The sequence below is a fragment of the Pinus tabuliformis genome, chromosome 5_1, assembly GCF_031772625.1.
Source record: "Pinus tabuliformis cultivar Carrire ecotype Pingquan chromosome 5_1, CPIR1, whole genome shotgun sequence".
In the NCBI taxonomy this organism is placed as follows: Eukaryota; Viridiplantae; Streptophyta; class Pinopsida; order Pinales; family Pinaceae; genus Pinus; species Pinus tabuliformis.
Genome location: NC_142305.1, coordinates 253,217,026 through 253,222,765, shown reverse-complemented (window position 1 = coordinate 253,222,765; position 5,740 = coordinate 253,217,026). Strand labels below are relative to the sequence as shown.

General features: G+C 42.4%; 1 pseudogene; it reads right to left on the bottom strand.

Moving 5' to 3' along the window:
• Positions 1–366: 366 nt before the first annotated feature.
• LOC149164361 (uncharacterized protein At2g34160 pseudogene) lies at positions 367–783 on the bottom strand (annotated as a pseudogene).
• Positions 784–5,740: the final 4,957 nt, after the last annotated feature.

Here is a 5,740-nt window from a genome sequence, read left to right as displayed (position 1 = left end):
GAGGCTCCAACCTCCAGAGCACCAACTTTGTCTTGTAGTGGTTCTGCACTTAGGAGCACCTACCCCAATGACTTCAGTCCTATTAAGTTCTGAGGCTCCAACCTCTTGGGCTCCAACCCAACCTTGGTATAAACATGTATGCTGCTGCACTCTATTCAGCTGAGGTTGTCTCACTCCTGCTCTCCTGCCTCTACTGCTTCTGTTGCCTCTATAGCCTCCGCTACTTTTTTTGCCTCTTTTGCCTCTGCTGCTTCTACTATCTCACCCTCGAGTTCTTCACCACCATAATCACACCAACAGTTATCTGTTTCTACCATTTTATACATTCCCATGCCTTTCTCCATTCGTTTCCACTTACACCGTCTCTTAGGCTTCCTCCTCAGTCGCTGTCATTTCCTCTGACTCGCTTGATCTTTCAGCTTCCCTCTCTTCAATAGTAGTAGCCATCAAATCGTTGAACTGCTCTGATTTTCCTAGTATTATTTCAACCTTTGCTTTTTGGATGGGACGACCTCTTGATTCATCTCTCATATCAATGGTAGATGTTGAGATTTTCTTTTCTACAGATAGACCATTGTTCTTCAATATCTTAGCAATAGTAACCACTGTGGCAATGGCCATTCCTAAAGCAGATAGCTCCACTTCTTCATGCTTCTGCATATACCTCTTGGCGAGGTTGACATAGAGGAAGAGAGGCTTCTTGGTATTGGAGACTTGAATCCTGTTTTTCTTGTGAACATCATTCAGATCCATGTTTCCAACTCGCTCAGTGATTTCTTCCATGGCCATCGTTCCTGTGCTTTGCTCTTCAAGAAATTTTCCCCTCTTAATACCTCTGCGTTACTTCTCCACCTCCACTGTTTTATTCCAAAAACCCACGTAATCACGCCCATATTAGCCTCTACCACATTTGCAATCGTAGCCATTGATGACCCTCATCCAACGGTTCCCGCATCGCTACGGCCTTTTTCTTGCACATTAAACCTCATGCATCTCCTCACCGTCTGATCAAACCCTGCCACGATCGGATGGCTGCCGCACCTTTCCTCGTCAAAACCTACATATGCATTAACCTGCGAGGGCGATGGTTTTCATCTGCCACACATCATATTTTAATTGGATCGCTCACCCTTGTACATATACCATCGAACCCCGGTGGGCGGTGCGGGGAATACCGCTTACCACCTACCTGTACGTCTCCCGCGCATTATCGCCTGCTCATCTTTTGCGTGCGACGAATGTTGGATCTACTGCTCTTTGATCTGACGGCTCACATTCACCTCTCCTGCCCGTCCTCTTGCTCGTTAACCTGCATGCATCTTTATCGCCCACGACCTTTGGATCTACCCATCGTGTTGTATTTGCCATCCATCTGCGCAACTCTGATAGTGTATTTGTTGGGGATTCATAATATTCTGCCTCCGTTTACGTTAATGCACATTTATATGGTTTCTGCTCCGATAATGGTTTCTTCTCTGATGGCTCTGTGTGCTCGTCTTCTTCAGCTCTGTCTGCTCCTCTCGTCTTTATCAGCTCCTCGAATATTGCCATATTGACATCATTGACAATTTGTGTCCAATAGTTTTCCACATCGCTAATGGATTTTCTTTCTCGTGGAGATTCAAGACAATATGATCTTGAAGTCCCTCCAATATGATCCTCCTCGCTTTAGCCACATCCTTCTTCCACTGAGTGAGATCCTGGGCATCAACAGTTGGGGATTTAAATACATCTATCTTGATGTAATCTAGTAGCTCATTATCATTTAATACCATCTCCATATGGATATTCCATGCCACAATATTTGTGGTTTCTTCCAGAGCATACTCAAGCCTGAGTCTGGTGGAATTCATATTCTCAATCCTAGAAGAAACCTACAACACTGATCTTGTAATTTGAACCTCCTATACAAAATTCAAATTATCTTCTCTTCTATTGTGATTCCTACTTTGACACCATGTAGAAATTATTTGTAGATTTAAAATACTTATGTAATTTGGTAAAACAAAATACTTGAATATACTCTATTCATCAGCGAAAAACAATTAATCGATCAAGAAATCACAACATAAACATAAGACAAGATTCAACCACATATGCTTAGATATTTATCTAAGGGTAAATAAACAGGTCAAAACGCTTCCTATCTGTATTGCAATAGTCAAAAAATAGAGAAGAAATGCAATGCTTTTTCAACCCTTAACAATCTCTCCATAAGTATAATCTATCTCACTACCTCACAAGCTGATTCTGCACAATAATTAGCCAATTTTTCTGCATGCCAAGATCCTATTTCCTTGTGTTGTTTCTCAAGGAATTATCCCCTTATTAATTAGGGAAATCCCCATCCTAAATTGTGAAATCTCTATAGGCCCTTCTCTGACTTCATGCACCACATGTACAACTTGGAAAATTATACAACTGATAGTACACTACCTTTGAACTCTAATCTCAACTGGGTAACTCAAATTTCATGCGTTTATGAGTTAATTATGGCTGATTTATTAGTTAACTATTTGAATACTAAATATGCACCCCACTGCTCGACCTCCTACTATTTCCTTGTTAAGTTATGGTATGTTCTATGCTTATAACAGTTTACTTCTTTTTCTTATTATGTTCCACAGATTAGCAATCACATATACATAAAGTAAAGTGCAGATAGAACATTAAACGATCGACAGAAAACAAGCCAAGACAAGAGACACAAGATGTGGCGGCTAGCCAGGGACAAACCCCACAATGTGTGGGGAAACCCTTTGATCAAATCTTCTTTTAACTTCAATAATTCAGTAGAGAGAAATAGTACAATAAATCTGATTCATATCAGCAGTAGCAAACCCTAGATCAGTAGCATCAGCAATAGCGGCTTCATTATCAAACTAGGGCAGACCATATCTCACAAACCGACAGTCGGATTGACTTCATTCCGCCACCAAAAGTTTTGGATTCCAGAGGAGGTTCAGATGAACCTACAGCGCAGTTCAGATGAGGAGATATTCTAGGCCACGCAAGTCAATCTTTACTTCTACAGTTGCAGCTTCAGTTTCAGCAGTTTCCAGCTTCAAACTAGGGCAGTCGATATCTTGCAAACCGTTCGTTGGATTGACTTCATTCCACCACCAAAAGTTGCGGCTTTCAAAGGAGGTTCAGATGAACCTACAACGCAGTTCCAAAGAGGAGATATTCTAGGCCACGAAAGTCAATCTTTACTTCTACAGTTGCAGCTTCAAGTTCAACAGCTTCCGGCTTCACATGTGTGGGAGAGAGAGATCCATTTCAGCGCAATAGAGAAGAGACTCATATCTGCGCAGTAGAGAGAGAGAGAGATGTGATGAGATGAGTGAGTCCAAATGAGTAAAAGTCCTCTTATATTTATACACAACGTTGGTGGGTGAATAGATGCGACTGTTGGGCTTTTGAGCCTACATGAGTTGTAGGTCGGCTTGATAAAAATTCCATAATCAAAATAAATTCATATCTCCATGAATAGTTATCAGAATTGGATGATCTTTATATCAATCCTACACCTCTCGACGAGAGGAATCTAATAAAAATATTATTAGCTATGAATAAGATGACCCACATGAAGTTTTTCCCTGGTTGCCAATTTTAACACTCCCTCTCAACCATGGAGAACTTCATATGCAATCTTTCTATCGGCCGTTACTATTCATCCATCAAATGCACTGCCTTGTACAACCTGACCCTTGCCCTGCACTGATCTGTACTGTTTTGTTTTGTTCTGCTCTGCTCTTGCATTGTTCTGTTCTACTCTGCTTTTGTCCGAATTATGAAGAAGAAGAAATGATCGAGGATGTATCATACTAACTCAAAGTCAGTCTTAGAGTATGTACCACTGGTCTCAGACCAGTCTCAACCAACCCAAAGTCGGGGTAATAGTGAGTACAACTCCAATGGTCCCAGACCAATATCATCCTCCACTGACTCAAAGTCAGTCTCAGAGTATGTACCACTGATCCCAGACCAGTCTCAACCGACCCGAAGTCAGCGTCATAGTATGGTACAACTCCTACTACTGGTCCCAGACCAGTATCATTGATCCCAGATCAATGGAGGTCATCCTAGCGTAGGGAGTACGGTAGTTACAATGATGCATCCATCGGTACTACTATGGTCCCTAACTTCATTTCCCTGCTCATTGATCATATGAGAGGTACTTCCCATGAGTCCCAGACTGCATGGGTAGGATGCCTCGACAGGAGAACTAATCAATCCTGTCCTCACAGGAGAACACATCAATCCTGCTACAATCGCCATGGAGAACACATCAATCCAGGCCTCACAGGAGAACACATCAATCCTGCTACAATCGCCATGGAGAACACATCAATCCAGGCCTCACAGGAGAACTAATCATCCTACTACACAGGAGAGCAAATCATCCTGTTCCACAAGAGAGCGAATCATATTGTCCCACAATAGAGCGAATCATCTTGTTCCACAAGAGAGTGAATCATCTTGTTCGACAAGAGAGCAAATCATCTTGTTCCACAAGAGAGTGAATCATCTTGTTCCAGTGCGCACCACCAGGGGAGGGTGAGTCACCCTGTGGTCGTATGTTGCTCTAGTAAGAACCACAAGCCCTCAGAGCTCCCAGAGCTCAATGTATGCAACATGCAGGACCCTTGTACAAGGGTTTCTTGATGACTCCAAGTCGTTTGGGAAAATCACAAATTAGATCTTTCCTCGAGGCTTTGACAAGGTGTATCAACCTGTACATCATCTTAATGCGATGGAGCCTCCTTGCTCATCAACTTACCATATCCCAGATGATGTCTATCTGCTGGAGCAATCAACAAATACGGGATTCCTCAATAATCGAATCCCACCTCTGGTTGTTATAGAGAATCACACTGGTATCCAATGTAAATCTAAACAGCTCACTGAAGAGCTTTCGCAACCAGACTTCCTCACATGAGGTCATGCTAGCAACAGTATATCCTGCTTCAGCGGTGCTCAAAGTCACCGACTTCTGCTTCCTGCTCATCCAGGATATCGAAGCAGATCCCAAGGTGAAACAACACTCGGAAGTGCTCTTACGGTCCACCACATTGCCTGCCCAATCAGCATCAGTATATCCAAGTAGTCTCACATCTTCGACAGTGTATCTTAACCCATTGTGCCACGAAGATATCTCAGAAGATTCTTGGCATCAATCTAGTGAGGCTCAACCAAATATGAGCTCACAATGCTAACTGCAAAACATATGTTCGGATGGAGGTTCACCAAGAACATCAATGCGAATGAGTTTATGAAACTCAGAGGCATTTCCCAAATCTGGTCCGACATCACTACCATATAACTTTTAAAAGTTAATATCCTCAAGGTAGTCACAGGATTGCAGTCCATCATACCAAATCTTTCCAATATCTTTACCACATATTTTCCTTGAGATAGGAAAATTTCCCTTGGCTTCTGCCACACTTCAAGTCCTTGGTCCTTCATTTCAAATTCAGAAGCCATCTCCCTCTTACATTTGTGAATGAGAGGGTTTGCACCTGTAGAAAGAGGTCATCCACATGCAACACCAGTATGATAGGCTTTTCATCTTCAACCTTAAAGTAAAGGTTAGGATCGGCTTCACTCCTAGTGAATCCCAACTTCATCAAGTAGCTATCGATCCTCTCATACCATGCTCGGGGTGCTTGCTTCAGCCCATAGAGAGCTTTCTTCAACCTGCATACATGAGATTTTCAATCATAAATCTCAAATCCTT